Source organism: Bos grunniens, chromosome 3 (genome assembly GCF_055505025.1).
Source record: "Bos grunniens cultivar Pamir isolate PY7600 chromosome 3, Bosgru_T2T1.0, whole genome shotgun sequence".
Lineage (NCBI taxonomy): Eukaryota > Metazoa > Chordata > Mammalia > Artiodactyla > Bovidae > Bos > Bos grunniens.
In genome coordinates, this window is record NC_141167.1 from 7390278 (window position 1) to 7411208 (window position 20931).

At 43.8% G+C, this 20931-nt stretch overlaps 1 non-coding gene and 1 pseudogene across 1 annotated transcript; both read left to right on the top strand.

Annotated features, from left to right (window-relative positions):
- Positions 1–20412: 20412 nt before the first annotated feature.
- Positions 20413–20492, top strand: LOC147374905 (small nucleolar RNA U2-19). Its single transcript, XR_015161744.1, has one exon. It is a non-coding gene; the product is annotated as a small nucleolar RNA U2-19 (small nucleolar RNA).
- Positions 20493–20656: 164 nt separating this feature from the next.
- LOC147374906 (small nucleolar RNA U2-30) lies at positions 20657–20720 on the top strand (annotated as a pseudogene).
- Positions 20721–20931: the final 211 nt, after the last annotated feature.

Here is a 20931-nt window from a genome sequence, read left to right on the forward strand (position 1 = left end):
TTTTCTCTTCTGCTCCAGGAGAGAAGCCAAATAAGCTGGTCACATTTGCTCACCCTTGCTTATGGCCTGGGAGGGCCACCGTTCCAGGTAGGAACGCTGTTCCAAAGAGGGTCAGTCTGAGCCCTGTTAATCAGTGTTGAGAAAGCCTGTGAAATGTCTGTGCTGCTGGGCATTGCTAGGATTAAAAGCCCAGCAGAGTTCAGGGCTTCTGCATCTGTGGATTTGACAGTGTTAGCATCGACAAAACACATACATTCGAACATATAACACTCCCGTCCTAAAACCTTGGATGACACGCATTTTCTGACACACCACTGACTTTTCCTCTGTCGACTGAAACCATATAGTCACAACCTGAGAGTGGAGAGTGATTTTATTTGGTGGGAAAGTTTAGGACCCTTAGCTCGGGCGACAGCATTTCAGAAGCTCTGAGAAAACTGCTCCAAAGAGGAAGGAGAGTCAGGCTATATACAAGTTTGCAACAAAGGGAGCAGACAGCCTGAACATCAAAGATCGGGTATTAAGTTAAGGAATTTAACATTCTGTGTTTGGGAAGATGCAGGCCTCTGGGCTCACTGAATTAATTCCTTTCATAAGCACCTCAGCTTTCTGGGGCCCATCCTGTTTTCTTGTTCACATGGTTTCTTGCATTCCCCAGCTCCTCAGCAATCACCGCAGGAGTTGGCAGCATCCGCTGGATCGCAGTTTGGGGAGCCCTCATTCACATTTGGAGGCCAGAAATCATTGATGGCTGTGGCATTTCTTGTTTACTGATATGGCAGGAGCTATTTTCATTTCTCATCTCCTCCTTGGCCGTGTGTCTGCTGTCTTTTCTTTTCAGAGTGGACCCTCACCATACACAGGCACTCTAGCACTGAGACCATCTGTCTTCTCCAGAGTTCAAGTGTCGTTCAAGAATTCACTGATAGCAGGGGAAGGATCTCTTGATAACCCTAATGGGTTTCTCAGTTGCCAACCAAGATCTGAAAAACCTTAAACAATTACAGAGAAATCTGGATTCTTCAAACAAATGTGAGTGGCAAAAATTTGCCCACGAAAAGTTTTAAGATGTATATGAACAGAAAATGTGCATTTCACCCAATACATTTCCTGATAAAAATAACATGAAACATAAAACTCATCAATAATATATATGCGCGAATTCGATATTTATATTGTTCATGTGTTACTGACGTGGAGACACTAACAATCCCTGGATTGTCTAAAATGCCTGCTACTGTGAATTTCTTTGGGGAGAGTAATCGGGAAACTTTTCAAGTATCCATTTTTGTAATATAAATGCCTTGGGGCTGATGAATATTTCAACTTTCATCAGTCACCAGGATAGCAGAATAAATTTGTCAGTCAGATCTGTTGGAATGTGGGAAACCTGCAATGGAGAAAAGTAAATGGGGGGGGGGGGGTGTTTGCCTGCAGGGAGACTTCACAGAGCAGCAACCTTCAGTCTCCTTTCTTTCTTTCTGTACCATTTCTTTTTAAAGTTTTTAAACTTACTTTTATTTTATATTGGAGTATCGTTGGTTTACAGCATTGGGTTAGTTTCAGGTGTCTAGCAAAGTGGTTCCGTTACACACACACACATCCATTCTTTTTCAGGTTCTTTTCCTATATAGGCCATTACAGAATATTAAGCAGAGTTCCCTGTGCCATACAGTAGGTTCTTGTTGATAATCTAGTTTATATATAGTTGTGTGTAGCTATTAATCCTAAGCTCCTTTAAAGCTTTATTATTCCTTGCTTTGTTTTTTTTATTAACTTCGCTCCAAAAGACAGAGGGCTTGAGTCCACCTGCCGTCCCTAGTGGAGGATAAATAAGCACTATCCTTTCTGAGCAAAAGCTGCATAAGGTCCTCAGAGAATCTGGGGAAAATAAAGCATAAAGCTAGATATAAACACGGAAGAATGCAAATAGAAAGAGTGATGCTCAGACAGGGCTCCAGTTCCTCCTGTGAACAACTTCAGAAGGAAGGTGAGAACCAGCCCTTCACTGCCCCCGGGCTAACACCCCTGCTCCTTCTTCCCTCTGCTGGAGTCTTCAAAGATGGAGCTTTACTCTGCAAGGCTGGCTGTCTTCCCTGGGGTCTCATCTACCCCTCAGAGAAGCCAGGCAGGGCCTTGGGAGACTTCCAGAACTGGGGGAATGTTGTGTTATGTAGGGAGCGCCTCTCCCCTCCTCGTCTCCCTCCTCCTCCTTTACTCCCCTCCCCTGTCCCCTCCAGGGCATAGCATGATAATAAGGATTGGAAATGGACCACAGGTCCCCTAGGATTCTGTACATTTACAGTTCAGCATGCGGGTTCCATGGTCCTTGGGTCAGGAAGATCCCCTGGAAAAGAAAATGGAAACCCACTCCAGTATTCTTGCCTGGAGAATCCCATGGACAGAGGAGCCTGGTGGGCTACGGTCCATGGGGTCACAACGAGTCAGACATGACTGAGCAACTTCACTTTCTTTTCTTTCACCTTGCCCAATCTCCCTCTTTTTACACCCTGCACCCCTCACTTCACATGGAAAGGAAAGAAATGCAGAATGAAGGGATGGACTACCCATTGAGGCTGAATTTTCACTCCTTTTCTGTCCCTGCCGACCACTCTTCCCAATTCTGAGCTGGTAGGCACAAATCGCTGTAACAGTCCTTGGCTAATTGTGAGGACAATTAGCATTTGTTACTTGTTTAAATGAGCCAAGTGGGTAATCGTTTCTGGCCAGAACCGCTGAGAACACAAAGAGTCGTCTGCAGTCCTAATTTCTGGGTGGAATCTGCTTGTGGAGCACTCTTGTCTGCAGCGGGCTCGGAAAGTTGTTCTTAGAATCCAAATGTCTTGATCAGCTACCCAGATCACCCAGCCACGGCCAGACCTGAGATCCACCATCCACTCCTCTTTCCTTGTTTGTTTTTTAAACATTTCTTTTTATTATTTATTTACTTTGGCTGTGCTGGGTCTTTGTTGCTGCACACGGGCTTCTCTCCAGCTGCAGAAAGCAGGGCTACTCTTCTTGTGGTGTGGGGGCTTCTCATTGCACTGGCTTTTCTTGTTACAGAGCGTGGGGTCTAGGGTGCATGGGCTCAGTAGTCGTGACCCCTGGGCTCCAGAGTGCTGGCTCAGTATTTGCGGAGCACCAGCTTTAGTGGTGGCGACACGTGGACTCAGTAGTTTTGGCTCTAAGGCTCCAGAGCACAGGCTCAGTAGTCACGGGGCACTGGCTTATTTGCTCTGCAGTGGGATCTTCCCAGACCAGGAATGGAACCCATGTCCTCTGCATTACAAGGTGGATTCTTAACCACTGGACCACCAGGGAAGCCCTCTTTTTCCCTTTAGGGGATGACAATGCTCTCCTACAGGTTCCTAGTTCTCTGGGGAGGGGAGAGGGGTCCAAGCTGTCCTGTCCACTGTGCCCACTGCCACACCCTGGTCTCCGGAGAGGGAGCGTTTGCTGTGTACACACATCCGGCCCCCACCGAGTTCTCCCCATCTCTCGGCATCTGGGGATGCAGATGACTCCCTGTGGACATCACCCATTGGTGCTGAGATAGACAGGTGCACTGGTCTTCCTTGTCAGGCCTGTTCTCATGGCAGCCTCTCACCAGGGTGAGAGGTCAGAGATGTTCTGGCTTTTTGGCATTCAGATTAAAGCAGGTTGAATGACATTTTCTTCCAGCCTCTCCTGCTGTCCTGACACTCACAGTATAGACTGAAACGCTGTTCTCGGGTCTCCCTGCGGGGTCTGAAGAGGCTGTGAACTTAATAGGTCATCCTGAGGAAGTCTTTTTTTTTTTCTTTCTTTCTTTCTTCTTTTTATCGGAGTCTGGTTGAAAACATCCTGATGCTGAGAAAGTTTGAAGGCAGAAGGAGAAGGGGATGACAGAGGATGAGATGGTTAGATGGTATCATTGATTCAGTGGACATGAGTTTAAGCAAGCTCCCAGGGAGATGGTGATGGACAGGAAAGCCTGGTGTGCTACAGTCCATGGGGTCGCAAAGAGTTGGACACGAATGAGCCACTGAACGAGAACAACGGTTGCTTTACAACGTTGAGTCAGTTTCTTCTGTACAGCAAAGTGAATCAACTATAGAAAGTGAAAGTGAAAATGAAGTCGCTCAGTCGTGTCTGACTCTTTGCAACCCCATGGACGGTAGCCTACCAGGCTCCGCCGTCCATGGGATTTTCCAGGCAAGAATACTGGAGTGGGCTGCCATTTCCTTCTCCAGGGGATCTTCCCAAACCAGGAATTGAACCCAGGTCGCCTGCATTATAGACAGACGCTTTACTGTCTGAGCCACCAGGGAAGCCCTGGTGAATCAGCTATATGTTTACATATATCCCTTCTTTTTTGGATTTGTGAGGAAGTCTTTATTTCAATCCTGCTGCTATTTCTGGGTAAAGTTTGGTTAAAATTATCATCTTGTATTGCTTTATTTTGAAGGATTTGAAGAGTTCTGAACTTGCCACTCCCGAGTATGCCACTTTGGATTATGGATTATTTCAAGTTAAAAGCAGTGGGAGAACAAGCAGACACAGGAAAAACTCTTTACCTTCCCCTAAGAGGGGGGGCAGAGGGGAGAGAAGGGAGAGGAAATGGACATTTAGATGGAAATTTCCACTAACAAGCATACCCAGAAAAGATCTACTTCCAGAGAGAAAATGTCCATGTGAGCCTGTTATCAGCACCTTATCAGTATTTACATCCATGTCCTCTCCTCACCTGCCCCCTAACTGGGGCTCCTTCCCCCCGACCCCAAGTCCCAATGCCACCTTCTCTGTCTCTTTCCTCAACTCGGGATGTTATATAAGCCTCAGTCATCTGAGAATCACCCCGAATCTCATATTTTTGTGAACTCCTGTGTTTAGACACATATTTCAAGTCATTTATTTTCTCTTGTTCATCTGTCTTAATCAATTTAATTCTTTGATTAACCACAGAACCTCCGAGGATATAAGTGAAGTGAAATGAAGTCGTTCAGTCATGTCCGACTCTTTGTAATCCCATGGGCTGTAGCCTACCAGGGTCCTCTGTCCATGGGATTTCCCAGGCAAGAATACTGCAGTGGGTGGCCATTCCCTTTTCCAAGGGATCTTCCCAACCCGGGGATCGAACCCAGGTCTCCTGCATTGCGGGCAGACGTTTTACCCTCTGAGCCACCAGGGAAGCCCAAAGGATAGAAGGGACCCTTCTCCTTGCTATAGTTCTGAAGAAGTTGAAAATACTAGATCTTTATTAAGTAGTTGAATTATTCAATTATGCCAGAAATGTAGAAAAGACTTGTTAGGAATAATTCCAAACAACCCAAACAACTCAATTACTGCTTTTTTTAATGTTGTCGCTATGATGATTGAATTGGGCGTGTGTGTGTGTGTTTGTGTGTGTGTGTGTATGTAAAGGCAGTTTTGCTGTGCAGGAAAAAAAAAAAGGCCTCAGTTCCCTGTGTATCTGAACCTGCCCTTATGATGTCATCTTGCCCTCTCTTCTCTCTTGTGTGTAACCTGAACGCAGTGAAGAAGCCAGAAATGGTGGCACACTGCAGGACAAGGGTGTCATTTGTTGTTCAATTCTGTGAACCTTTTTTCTAGGATATTTATCTCCTAGAAATAACGGAAATAAGAGAAAAGGAGAACACACTTTTGGGAACACCTACTTTACACTGAGTGAGTCATCTCTGTGTCTTATTTAACTCTCAAAGAGCCTGATAAAAGACATGTTCACACATTGACTGTGGGAGGCCATTCTGGTTTATCCACAAGTTAAGTTTTATGCGAACTACAGCAGCCTGTCTGTGGCTTCTCAAACATACATTACACATCTGCTTTATTAAAGAAAAGGGCACATTGACCAGAAATAAAGAATGTGTGTTTGGTTGCTCAGTCGTGTCCAACTTTTTGAGGACCCATAGACTGTAGCCCGCCAGGCTCTTCTGTCCATGGAATTTTCCAGGCAAGAATAACTGGAGAGGGTTGCCATTTACTCCTCCAGGAGATCTTCTTGACCCAGGGATCAAACTCATGTCTCACGTGTCTCCTGCATTGCCAGGCAGGTTCTTTATCGTTAGTGCTGCATGGGAAGCACAGAAGCAAAGAATGCCCATGTTAAAAATAAACACTGAGTGCCTCCCTGGGAGCTGAATGTTGGTCCTCCTTTCGTAAGACTCCCTTCCTAGGTGCCAAAGCCATCCTGACTCAATAAAATCCTGAAGGAATACATCCCTGACCTTGGTTTAATGTTCTTTGTTCTGACAAGATAAAAAGCTATGCTGAAAACCACACTTCAATGGAGCAGTTCCTGAGTGACCTGAGAGGCTGTCTTCTGGGCTGTGATCCTTAGTTTAGCTCAAATAAAACTTTTATGGGCAGTCAAAGCTATGGTGTTTCCAGTAGCCATGTATGGATGTAAGAGCTAGACCATAAAGAAGGTTGAGCACTGAACAATTTTATATTTTCAAACTGTGGTGCTGGAGAAGACTCTTGAGAGTCCCTTGGCCTGCAAGGGGATAAAACCAGTCCATCCTAAAAGAAATCAACCCTGAATATTAATTGGAAGAATTGATGCTAAAGCTGAAGCTCAAATACTTTGGCCACCTAATGCAAAGATCCGACTCATTGGAAAAGACCTTGATGCTGGGAAAGATTGAGAGCAGGAGGAGAAGGTGGCAGAGAATGAGATGGTTGGATGGTATCACCAACTCAGTGGACATGAGTTTGAGCAAACTCTGGAAGATGGTGAAGGACAGGGAAGCCTGGCGTGTTGCAGCTCATGAGGTTGCAAAGAGTCAGACACAACTTAGCAACTGAGCAACAAACTCTTACTCTAAATTGCTTATTGATTATTTTCATTGACCAGCCTCCAGATGCAGTTGTTACCATTCTCTTCTTAAAGATGTGGAATCTGAGGATCAGAGAAGTTAAGTTATTTATCTAAGATCACACAGCTGGTAGGTTGTAGATACCGGATTCGAACTGAGGCAACTGAATACCAAAATCAAAGCTCCTTCTGCTCTTAACGTGTCCCCCAGATGTCAGAAGACCTTCTGGATTTCCACCACTCCTGCAGTTCCCAGGGGGTTCCCTCTTCATCATCTCTACTGCCTAAGTGCCTATGAGTCTGTGTGAGCTGCTTCTGTTCCATCATTCAGAAACACCGAGAAACAGCCATTCCAATTAGGTAAGACATCTCTTCACACCAAGCATTTTGTGGATTTAGTTAGGTGACTAGCAGCCAGATTTAGTGTCATGAGCTAAATCAAATTTAGGGTCTCAGCTCGTTTCCTCTCTCTCCCTCTTCCCCCCGGCCCTCCCGCTGCTCAGCCACCAGGCTTCTTCTTCAGACCCCTTTTCCATGTTTACCAAGTGGAGAAAGATGAGCCTTGGGATATAGGGTTGCCATCTCTCTGTGGGTCCCAGACACCCTCAAAAGAGTGAACCACATCCTGTCTTTTCAGAAGAAGCATCTAACGGGCTATTTGTCCAAACTGCCAAACCTCTTCTCATCTATACCAACCACTTCAGTGATAAGACATTGACCAAGCTTCATTTCTGGAGACTCTTCTAACTGGAGGTGAAGGATTGCTTCATCTAGTGGAGAAATCGGTGTGCAATATTTGGGATATACTTATACTAAACAAATTGTGTTTATCTGAAATTCACATTTAACTGGGCTTCTTCTATTTTATCTGGCAGTTCTAAAAGGGAGGCACGAGAGGGGCCATTAAGTTTCCTGGAGCTATTTTCCATGACAGGTGGATTTAGAAGCTCAGAATTGGATGATGTTTCAATGCACAACTGTTTGGAAGGAAGTTGTTTCTTAAATCTTTTGAATTCATTTTCCATGAATTAACCATTCCACTCGAAAAGTACTGACAATATGGAGTGAAAAGTGTTGTGCTAATTGGAAACACTGCCATCGCAACATCCAAGCATCTTTTGAAGTAAACCGAGGGAAACTACAGTTTCATGACGCTATTAGCACCCATCGAAATGAGAAGAGAGCCCAGTACCTAGGGAAAGCCCTGCCAAGTCAGAGGGGATGGAAAAGGAAATGGAAAAAAACTAAACGGGCAAACTTTTCTGTCTGAAGTTTCATCAACTCTTGGCACGTGCCTTCTCTGACCAAAGCAGGCTTTTTTTTTTTGCCTACTCATCACACGAGGGACTTGGACCACATCAGCTCCTCAAGTGAAAAATGAAAACAAACCATCCCTGGGAATATAGATGCTATATAAATGTTTAATGTGGCTGTATTAACAACATCAAGGAGTGCTAATGTTTTGTGGACAAAAGAGTTAAAGTCCGGTGTGTGACAGGAATCGGCAAATTAGGGAAATGAGTAACTTGTTGGAGCTCTCAGGCTTCTGTTTCCAATTTCCTGATGTCATTAAATGGTGCAGAGGGATCTTCACTTGCATTTCTTTCGTGATTTCCAAAGCTGATGGGTCTTCCTATTTGCTTTATAAGAGTCTGAATGTTGAAAACAAAAGAAAAAAAACCTTACAAAAACTAGCTTGGAAAATGTTATACATAATTCTACTCTGCCAAACACTTTTAACCTCAGATACATTTCTTTTTGGTTTTTAAAAAATGCTATTTTGTATAGTGTACACTTTTTTTTTTTTTTTTGCACATCATTAAGAACTCTTTAAACATCACCTTAAATAGCAACAGCATACTGGAAATGAAAGTGAAGGTGAGCTTAGCAGAGAATTGTGTAATGAAGGATCCTAAATACTTGCCAGAGGTGAGCCTCAAATGTGTGAAGTCAAAAATATAAGCTGTACGAGTTTGCAGGATCCACGATGCTCATTAAATAAAACATAACATGCTTTTCAGACCAGGACCATACTGATACCCCAGGGAGAATTTCTTTCAAGAGTCCTTTGAGGGAGGATCTGCTTATCCTACAATTAAGCTTGTGAACAAAGGATAGGAGGGCTTCCCAGGTAGCGCTGGTGGCAAAAGAATCCGCCTGCCAATGCAGGAGCCTCAAGAGATCCCTTGGGGCAGGGCCTGGCAACCCACTCCAGTATTCTTGGCTGGAGAATCCCATGGACGGAGGAGCCTGGCGGCCACAGTCCATAAGGTCACAAAGAGGACTCTAATGAAGTGGCTTAGCACTCAGCATGCTCAGAAGGATAGGAAGACACTTCATCCAAGTTTTATTCTTATAACTCCCCCACTGTAGGCTGTATCATGAGCTCTTGAGGTGAATCTTTCCTACAGTTGCCAAAGCATATGAGGAAATGGGCATCGCTTTTCTTAGGTTTCTTGTATATATCTGGAACCCCTTTCTGTCCTTACTCATGGAAGTCCAGCTTCTGTGCCTAAAAGATCAGATGGTCACGAGCTCATAGTGATGCGGCTAATTAAACAAGGAAGCCATCAGAATGATGTGGTTCTGATGCCAGGGCTGCAATGTATGCAAACAGAATCTGGATCTGTAAATGCCCCAAGCTTCCAAAATCTCAACACCGAGGATGACCAATCACAACAGCCAGGTAAGCTATAAGCCAGAGCCAATCAATCACTGTCTCACTTTGCTTCTGCCTTTTCTCTATAGAACTGTCTTCCCAGCTCCTAGGAGTAGAGTGTTTCCAAGCACTTCTGGTTTGGGGTTACCCCACACAAATCAATTTTTACTCAAACTCTCAATTTATCCTTTAACAGCACACAAATGCGAATGTATAAATATTTTCACAGGAATGTCCTTTATAATTGCCAATGTATGCAAATAAAAATCACCCCACAGCTCGGCATTAAGCAGGTTGGCTAAGGTAGCTCAGTGGTAAAGAAATCTGCCTGCCAATGCAGGAGCCACAGGAAACGTGGGTTCAATCCCTGGGTCAGGAAGATCCCCTGGAGAAGGAAATGGCAACCCACTCCAGTATTCTTGCAGGGATAATCCCATGAACAGAGGGGCCTGGTGGGTTACAGTTTATGGGGTCACAATGAGTCAGACATGACTGAGCATGCATGCGAGAGCAGATAATTAAATATATTGATTATTGATTAAGATTCAATAAAAATGGAAAAATTGAAATCAAAAGAAAACTACAGAAAATACAAAGCACCCACTTAGTAATAGAAAATTATTCAGCCATCAGGAGAAACAACTGTGAAGAACATTTATTGATGTTAATTTTTAAAACCTGGGTACCAAAGTTTATGGAGACTGGCATTGAGATTTTATATGCATATGAAAAAAAAAAAACTGGAGAAAATGGTTAAAATAATAATAGTGGTGGCTGCTTTTCCTCTTCCTGCTCTTGGCTTCTGACTTGTCTAAATTGCCTTGCTTGTTTTAAGTAATCCCTGTTTGGTTTGTTTGTTTTGTTAATCTCCGCTGTTGGGTCAAAGAGTTAAACGACCAGGTCGCTTGACAGTCAGCCCAGACTTCTACTCACCCGCAGGAAGCCTTCTGCAAGCTTGACTGATTTGTATCAATTGCAAAGCACTGTTTGTTCTTCTGTAAACTAGGCTGGTTATCATCACTTAGAAAATTCGCTTGCACAGACCTCCCTGTTGCAACTCCTAAAACTGACTCTTGCTAATTTGACCTGGAAAAAGTACAAGCCCAGATGGAGCAGGATTGGAAATGATCTCTCACCCCTGCAGGTCCTCCGGGGATGAGGAGGGCGATTTCTCCTCCAGCACACATCCCTTTATGTAAGACTCTGGTGAGACAGACACCCTTAGTGGCAGTGACCCGCCCTCTTTTCTTTCCTGTCTTTGCTATTTGGCAGCATAGTTTGTTGGAACCTCACAGTGGGGCCATGGAGAATTAGAAGAAGCTGGGAAGAGTGAGGACCACGGTAGGAGAGACTAGACTGGGGTAGGTCCACAGGAAGGATGAAAGTCAACAAGTAAAACTCATGTATCATGAAAGAAAGTTGAGCTTGAACTAGACTTGAATCATCTTTTACACCACTGGGGCACAGTCCAGAGGTCACGGTTTGGGGGGAAATTTGGTGGTCCTAAGTGGTCCTTTGGGCTTCCCAGATGGCGCAGTGGTAAAGAATCCACCTGCCAATGCAAGAGACGTGGATTGATCCTTGGGTTGGGAAGATCTCCTGGAGTAGGGAATGGCTACCCACTCCAGTATTCTTGCCTAGAAAATTCCATGAACAGAAGAGCCTAGTGGGTTATGGTCCACGGGGTCGCAAAGAGTCAGACACAACTGAGCGACTGAGCATGCACACATACAAATGGTCCCTTTACAGCATGAAACAGAATTCTCATCTAAGGCACAGGTCTGGGAGCAGAGCTCCAATCAATGAGCCCATGAAGCGCATTGAGAGGAAGTGCATAGTAGTAGGGACAGTCAAAGTGTTAGGACCCACAAGGTGGTGTCTAATGCCAGCCCCTCAACCACTGGCCATGGCACAGCCTGCCCTGTTTCCCCGCCCCCCAGGAGCTTATATGGTGGCCCAGTTGGCCTGTGACTGTGGTGCCTTTGTTGGGCAGAGTCTACTTCCTATCCCACTGGCTGAGTTTGGGGGTGGGACTTGCTTTGGCCAATGAAATGTGAGCAAAAGTGACGTAGCCTGTCTGTCCCCAGCTGACCAGGTGGTATTTTAAGATCCATTGTCAGGATTATTGCCGTGGCTGTTGCTTGCTTTTCTTTTGTTTTGTTTAAGCTTTCTGGCTATTTCCCTTCACCATGAGAAGAAGACCTTGGCCCCCAGATCAGCTGCCCCTTGGATGTGTTTCTGGACAAGGGAGGATAGAGCCAGAGCCAACCTTCTGCCAAAGTGTAACTTATGCGAGAAACAAAGCTGTGTGGTTGTGTGGGTGTGAGCTAAGGTGCTTCAGTGGTGTCTGACTCTTTGTGATCCTATGGACTGCTGCCCACCAGGCTCCTCTGTCCAAGGGCTCCTTCAGGCTAGAATACGGGAGTGGGTTGCCATACCCTCCTCCAGGGGATCTTCCCAACCCAGAGATTAAATCAACGTCTCTTATGTGTCCTGCATTAGTAGGTGGGTTCTTTACAACTAGTGCCACCTGGGAAGCCCACTTTGTGGTTAAAAGGGGTTGTGCAGTTATTATTATTACTATTATTTTTGCCAAAGAGTTACTTTTAAGATTCAATCCCCATAAGCCAGTTACTTAACCCCTGACAGTGCATTTTATGGGCTGTTTTCTATGGCTCTTTGGAAGATGAACAGGGGAATGGTGGGACTGCATTTAAAACAAAGAAATGAAGGTGAGATAAGAACCGTGCCTTCTCCTGGACACTCTGTTCTGGTGATTGAAAGAGGGGTCAGTGGCGAGAGTTTCCACGACTTCTGTATTGTTTTCCCGTGAATTGAAATTTCTTTTGTGCCTTGAAAAATATTGATCTAAAAATGAAACTGGTCAAACACATGCATTTTTTTTGATGTTTTGGAGAAATGCAATGTTCTCAAGGGAAAAGACATTCATTGTGGTTGAAATTACCCTCTTTTTGCTAGCCTGAGCGTGACCTCTTGTGAATGAAAAATTGCAAAATGCTTCCAGGCCTCTAAACTCAGATTTATTTTTCTCAAATAGCTGAGCTAGGAAAACCTGCTTATGTCCCTATGTTACTGAAAGTGGGATCAGACTGCTCACCGCTCTAAAGCCAATACTGGAGAGGCAAGGCTGGTGGAAAGGAAAGTTAGCTTTATTTTGGAGATCAGCAACCAGGATAGGGGGTGGACTGGTGTCCAAAGGCCAAGTCCCCTTGACAATCAGGGGCAAGGGTTTTTCAAGGGGAATTTTAGGGGTGTATAGAGTGGAGGGAAGGGGCTACATACAGAGCAGCAAAGTCAGCTCTGACAATCACCTCGAAACTGGTCTTGCCGTGGTCTGATCAGGGTCATCTTGATTGTTTTAAGTACACTTATTCTTCAGTTCCAGGGTCAATTTGTTCCCATTTCTTTTTTTTTTTCCTTTTTTAATTTTATTTTATTTTTAAACTTTACAATATTTTATTTGAGGCCAACTCTTGGAACTGTGGCCACAGGCTTCCCTGGTGGCTCAGTGGTAAAGAATCTGCCTGCCAATGAAGGAGACACAGGTTCAACCCCTGGTTGGGAAGATCCCCTGGAGAAGGAAATGACAATCCACTCCAATATTCTTGCCTGGCACTTCCCATGGACCAAAAACCCTGGCAAGCTATAGTCCATGGGGTCGCAAAAGAGTTAGATATGGCTTAACAACTAAAACAACAACAAACAACAACAAGTCATGCTTACAGTCTGGTCATCATGTAGTTAATGTCTTCTACCTGGTGGAGGTTTTAGTATCGACAGGACAGCTCAAAGGAAATGACTCAGAATATTATCGATAACCCTTGAAGTGAGGAAGTGAGGTCGCTCATTTGTGTCTGACTCTTTGCAACCCCATGGACTGTAGTTTACCAGGCTCCTCTGTCCATGGGATTTTCCGGGCAATAATACTGGAGTGGGTTGCCATTTCCTTCTCCAGAGGATCTTCCCGGCCCAGGGATCCAACCCGGGTCTCCCACATTGTAGGCAGATGCTTTGCCGTCTGAGCCACTAGGGAAGTCGAGGAAGAAGTAAATGTCCTTGACTTTGCTTAATGACTAAACTATGATTATCTTGTGCTGTTTGACAGTTTTCCTTTGCGTCTGTATTTTCTCATTCCCCTGATTAAAGTTATTCTTTGACTGAAGTTTTTCTACAGACAAAAGGCAGGTGGAGGGCATGGTGGGGGAAGGATGGGAGGGCCCTGCTGCATTTCACCTGCAGCTGCTCCTGCGAATGGCAACGAGAGCTTCCTTTGCTGCTTTGGGAGAGAGGCTGACCTGGGAAGGACTGACACTTCAGTCCAGCGTGAGCTGCCATGGTCTCCCTCTCCAGCACCTCCCAGCACTTGAATTTACACCTTCATTACCTCCTATCTGGACTTGGGAAACTGCTTTTGGGCTGGTCCTTCTCCAGGCCCTGTTTCTCCTAAAGACCATGACTAGAGTCTTCTTCCTAAACCTCACCCCACCAGAGTCTTCCTCGGATGAAAATCCTTGCTCCCTATTGTCTACCAACACCTCCACCTCCTTTCCTGAGTCTCAACAGTTCTCTCCAGCTTTCCTGCCCAATCAGAAATTCTACCCATTCATCAGGAGCCAGGCCTTTTCCTACACTGCAATCTTCCTAAACCTTTTCTAGTCTCTAATCATAGGTGATTTCTCTCAGCCACGAAAGTTAATTTAGCACTTCACCTTTAGTATAATAATAAATTATAAGATTATTGACAATCAAGGTAGAAAATCTGGATATTTAAGGGAATTGTGGAGAAAATGAAAATTCAGAAACATAACTGCCCCTCAGGGGACAATCACTGTGATCATTTAGTGAATTTTCCCCAGATAATTGATAAGGACTAAAAAGAATGCTAATCTCTAGGGTAGGCACAGGAGTGAGAGGACTTCCCAGGTGGCGCTACTGATAAAGAACCCACCTGCCAATTCAGGAGACATAAGAGATGCTGGTTCAACCACTGGATTGGGAAGATCCCCTGGAGGAGGAAACATCAACCCACTCCAGTATTCTTGCCTGGAGAGTTCCATGGACAGAGGAGCCTGGTGGGCTACAGTCCATGGGGTCACAAAGAGTTGGACACGACTGAAGCAACTTAGCACGCCACACGCACCCCATGGATACACTGAAGCCCTAGCCCCCAGACCCTCAGAATGTGACCATATTTGAAGAAAGGGTCTTTATAGAGGTCATCAAGTGAAAATGAGGTCATGAAAGGGAATCCAAACCCAGTTTGACAGGTGTTTTCACAAAGGAGGAAATTTGGAGGCATATATACAGATAGGGAGAACTCCACGTGTAGATGGAAGACAAGGGTCAGGATGATGAGTCGGACATGACTGAAGCGACTTAGCACACATGCATGAAGGGTAAGAAGTAAAAACTATCAAGGAGTTGGATTTGTACATTGGGTAAATGGCACGTTGGAAGGCGACAAGGAAGCAAAAAATTTAAAGAAATCAAAATTGAAAGATACCCATATTCTTTGACCTAGCAACCCTGCTCCTCAGAATTTATCCTACAGAAATAATGGCATAAATATGCAAAGGTACTAGTTGGAGAAATCTCATTGCATCATTATTTTTAATTGCAAAAAAAATGGAAATATCATTAATATTCTAAGTTGTACTAAGAAATGTTTGTCTTTAGTCACTCAAGCCACTATAAAAAAAGTGCCATCAACTGGACAGTGTATAAGCAAACAGAAGTTGATGTCTCATAGCCCTGGAGACTGGGAATTTCAAGGTCAGGGTACCTGCCATTTTTTTTTTAAGTTAAGAAATTAAAAGCTCAATATTCAAAAAACCAAGATCATGGCATCTGTCCCATCACTTCATGGCACGTAGATGACAAAAAATGGAAACAGTGACAGACTTAATTTTCTTGGGCTCCAAAATCACTGCAGATGTTGACTGCAGCCATGAATTTGAAAACACTTACTCCTTAAAAGAAAAGCTATGACAAGCCTAGACAGTGTATTAAGGAGCAGAGACATTACTTTGACAACAAAGGTCTGTCTAGTCAAAGCTATGGTTTCTCCGGTGGTCACGTATGGATATGAGAGTTAACCGTAAAGAAGGTTGAGGGCCAAGGACTGATGCTTTGGAACTGTGGTGCTGGAGAAGACTCTTGAGAGTGCCTTGGACTGCAAGGAGATCAAACGAGTCAATCCAAAAGGAAATCAGTCCTGAATATTCATTGGAAGGACTGATGCTAAAGCTGAAGCTCCAATACTTTGGCCACCTGATGGGAAGAGCTGACTCATTTGAAAAGACCCTGATGCTGGGAAAGATTGAAGGCGGGAGGAGAAGGGGATGACAGAGGCTAAGGTTGGATGGCATCACCAACTCAATGGACCTGAGTCTGAGAAAACTCAGGGAGATAGTGAAGGACGGGGAAGCCTGGTGTGTTGCAGTCCATGGGATCACAAAGAGTCGGATGCAACTGAGCAACTGAACAACAACAACTTTTCACAGCAATCTTTATTTCTATAATAAATTTATTGGTGCTTTTTGCATTACTTTGTTTTTAAAAATTAGAAGCCACCCAAAAGTCCATCAGCTGGGGATTAGTTAAGTCAGACATCAGTGAGATGCCTATGAAGTTGTCAACAAGAAGACAAGCTGCATTTTAGAGTATATAGTGTGGCTCAGTCTGCAGTACTGAGTGTGTGTGTGTGTGTAGGTGTTGTTCAGTTGCCTAGTCATGTCTGACTCTTTGCGATCCCATGGACTGCAGCACACCAGGCCTCCCTGTCCCTCACCATCTCCCGCAGTTTGCCCAAGTTCATGTACACTGCATTGGTGTTGCCCTCCCACCATCTCATCCTCTGATGCCCTTTTCTCCTCATGCCCTCAGTCTTTCCCAGCACCAGGGACTTTTCCAATGAGTCAGCTGTTTGAATCAGGTAGTCAAAAATATTGGAGCTTCGGCTTCAGCATCAGTCCTTCCAATGAGTATTCAGGGTTGATTTCCCTTAAAACTGACTAGTTTGACTGTGTGTGTTTTAATATGTGTGTATTGTTTACTTACCTAAAGTCAGTTCTAATGTACTTTGCCTAGATTGTTTTCACAAACACAAAAGATTCCACAGGCATAGAAAAACTTTTTGGAATGAGGTCTATCTGCCAGTGATTAATGGTGGTTATCTCAGAAGGATGAAATTCAGAAGGATTCTTTTTCTGATTTGTATGTTCTTGCATTTTATAATACTAAATAAAACATTGTAGTCCCCTGCTAGAATAACAATAATAAAAATTCATGACTGGAACCGTTTAAGTGGGATATTTTTACAGGGTTGTTTATAAAAGGACTTAATGAAAAAATAAAAACTTCTTAGAAAATAAAATCGTATACTTAAAACTCACAATTAAAAATTGAATATTCAGGGCCTGAGTAGACTTTTTTCCAAAGAAGACATGGAGGCCAACAGATACATGAAAATATGCTCAGTATCATTAACCATGAGGGAAATGCAGATCAAAACTACAGTGAGATGGCACCCCATGCCTGTCAGAATGGCTGTAAAAAGACAGCAAATCGGTGTAGAGAAGAGGGACCCTGGTGCACGGTTGGTGGGAATGTAAACTGGTGCAGCCATTATGGAAAACAGTAAGGAGATGCCTCCAAAAATTAATAATAAAACTACTGTATGGCATAGCAATTTCAATCCTGGGTATTTATCTGAAGAAAACAAGAGCATGAATTAGAGAAGTTATATGCACCCCTGTGTTCATTGCAGCATTATTTACAATGACTGGGATATGGAAGCAACCAAAGTGCCCACCAATAGATGAACAGTTAAAGACGATGTGGCATATGTATATACACACATGGTGGAATATTACTCAGCTATAAAAAAGAATGGAATCTTGCCATTTGTGACAACTTGGATGGACCTACAGGGTATTACGCTAAATGAAATAAGTCAGAAAAAGACGAATACTGTGTGATTTCCCTTATATGTGAAGCCTAAAAAATGAAGCAAATGAACAAACAGGAAGAATCATAGATACAGAGAATGGAGAGGAGGCTGCCAGAGTGAAAGGGGTTTGGGAGAGGAGAGAAATAGAGGAAAGAGATTAAGAGGCACAAATACTCAGTAACAAAAGAAATGAGTCACAGGTGTAAAAGGTACAGTGTGGGGAATGTAGTCAATAATTATGTAATATTTTTATATGGTGACACGTGACAACTAGACTTATCATGGTGATCATTTTGAAATATCAAATCCCTATGTCGCATACACAGTACTGTAAATCAATTATACTTCAAAACAAACTGACAAACTCACAGAAAAAGAGATGAGGTTTGTGGTCACCAGAAGCAGGGGTTGCAGGGAGGGGGAAATGGACGAAAGCAGTCTAAGAGTACAAACTCCCAGTTATAAAATAATCAAGCACTACAAAAGTATGTGCAACTTGAAAAGGATAATAACACTGCTGTATGCTACATGGGGAAGATAAGGGAGTAAATGCTGAGCATTCTCATCACAAAGGAAAAATGCCTTCTATTTATTTGATGTTATATCAGATGATGGATTTCCACTGAAATGATTATGGTAATTGTTTCATAATGTATGTAAGCTAAAAAATGGTACCAATGAACTTATTTACAAACAGTCACAAATGTAGAAAACAAACTTACAGTTACCAGTAGGGAAACAAAGGGGGAAGAAAAAGTTGGGGGATTGGGATTGACATATATATACTACTGAACTGTTATTGTTCAGTTGCTCAGTGGTGTCCAACTCTATGAGACCCCAAGGACTGCAGCACACCAGGCTTCCCTGTCCTTCACTGTCTCCCAGAATTTGCTCAAACTCATGTCCATTGAGTCAGTGATGCCATCCAATCATCTCATCCTCATGCCCCCTTCTCTTTTTGCCTTCAATCTTTCCCAGCATCAGGGTCTTTTCAAATGAGTCAGCTCTTCCCATCAGGTGGCCAAAGAATTGGAGATTCAGCTTCAGCATCAGTTCTTCTAAAGAATATTCAGGACTGATTTCCTTTGGGATTTACTGGTTTTATCTCCTTGCTGTCCAAGGGACTCTCAAGAGTCTTCTCCAGCATCACAATTCGAAAGCATCAATTCTTCAGTGATCAGCCTTCTTTATGGTCCAGATCTCATATCTGTACATGATTACCGGAAAACTACAGCTTTGACTATATGGACCTTTATCAGCAACACTATTATATATAAAATAGTTAATTATCAAGAACTACTGCATAGCACAGGGAGCACTATTCAGTATTCTGTAATAACCAAAAGAATCTTAAAAAGAGAGGAGATATATATATAACTGATTTACTGTGCTGTACAGTGAAAACTAACACAGCTTTGTAAATCAACTACATTTTAATAAAAAATGTTTAAAAAATCATTATGCTGTATTCTTTACACAGTACTGTATAGTCAATTATTATCTCAATAAAGCTGAAAGAAAAACTTCACCTATAAGTGAGGGTTAACATGAGAAGTTAAGAAAGGCCTGAGCGGATATCTTAAACTCTGGTGTAAACGCTCCCTGGGTTCAGCTCTGGGAACTCTGTGAATACTCTGTGAATTTCACTCCCCTCACCAATAAGGGCCCTGACACCTCCAGGATGGGGAGGTGAGCTGGCAGGACCCATGCCTGTTTTCTCCCTGCACTCACCTCCGGCCACACTTCTTGAGATAAAGTCCTTGAGATTGCCCTAAAGCAGTCAAAGCCCCTTGTCCCCCTTGATGGATCATCTTCACACGGAGACAAGAATTTGCATCAAGAGACTTGAAAGATAAACACCAGTGTTCCTCACCTGCGCCCGGAGTGGGCCGGGCAGGCAGCACTGGTCTGGACCTTCTCAAGACCCAGGCCTTATCACTGATGGCTGGGCTTTCTCCCTGTGCTCCATCCTGACCTGCTGTTGCCCAGACGTCAGCTTTTCAGCAACAGAGACTTCAAAGAGCAGAGCCTCACCAGCCATGTTGGAGAAGCTGGTCTCCTCCAAGCAGTGAGTGCAGCTCAGAGGTTTCTATTCTGCAAGCATGGAGCTCTCACCTCGGCCTCCTTAGGGAATGAGATATCTGATGGGGCTGCATCCTTCCTGTGAAAGGAAAAGCCCCTTCCACACTGAAACAGAGCTTAAAACAAAGTTTTCCATCACACAGAAAACCTGAGGTTTTGTCCATTAAACTTATCACCCAAAACTGTATATTAAACCTGCTGAAGATTTCTGCTGTGCTGCCTAGACAATAAAAGAAACACATTTTCACCTGGGATTCTGAGAGAGTTCACACTGATTCTTTTCCGTGGTAGTCTTTCCTGAGTTGCTCCCCACCCCCACCCTTTGGGACCAGATTCCTTCCTTAACTATATATAGGTTGACTCCAAGGACAAAATTCGATATTCACTGCAGCCTTTCCAGAATGTCAAATTCATTAGTGCTGTTTCCAGTGTTTGCTAGAACCTAAGCAGAAGTGAAGAACAGCACACACGCACGCACACACACACACACACACACACTGCCCCAGGCTTTGCAGGCAGGACCATCAGCTACAAAATTAATCGTGATTTCTTAAGGGAGCTGATGACATTCTCTTTCAGGTTTCTGGGTTGCTGGACATTCACAGATGCTAAGTAGGGCCGTGACCCAGGCCTTTGAAGTTTCCAGCCCCATAGGTTGGAAAGGCAGTGTGATTTAGGATGGCAGCAGGGGGGAAGAGCAGTCAAGTAGACCTCCCCCTCAGACAGATAAAGGCAACCCAGGGGCTTGGGCAGCTCGGTGCCTTCTGTGCCTGGTAGATCCAAGAGAGGGGGGTTCCCAGGGGGCAGAAAAGGACACAGTGATGGGATTGCTAATATGTCCTAGGATGAGAAGATGATTCTTTGCATAAAGATTAAAGCAATTGTCGATGATGAAAATAGCCAAATCTGAGCATCAAAAGATCTCTTGGTGTCCCTAATGCATGATCTCTATATTTCTGAGAAGCAAAAGGATAATTTAAAACAATAAGGAGTGTGTGTGTGTGTGTGTGTGTGTGCCTGCCTGTGTGTAAAGGTGACAGTGGGTAACTGAGGACTTATTGATGGAGTGAGTGTGTGTGTGTGTGTGTGTGTGTGTGTGTGTGTGTATCAAAGGCTAATCAGTTCTGAGCAATGATGAAAAGATTTTACTGTGGATCTTTATGAAGGTTTCTACACTTGATCTGAGCTCAGAATTAAAAGAAAAAGATTAAAGCAATTATTTTTGTTTAAAGTTTCTCAGAAAGAAGAAGAAGTTTGTGGGGGAAGGCTTTTGGAAGGGGATGGGGAAGAAACTCTCTGTTCATCAAGACTCGGCTATTTCTATTTGCACTTCCTTCCATAAGCACAGACCAGGGATCCTTAATCAAAACTCTGTCGACTGCCTCATGCCTTTCTCACTGC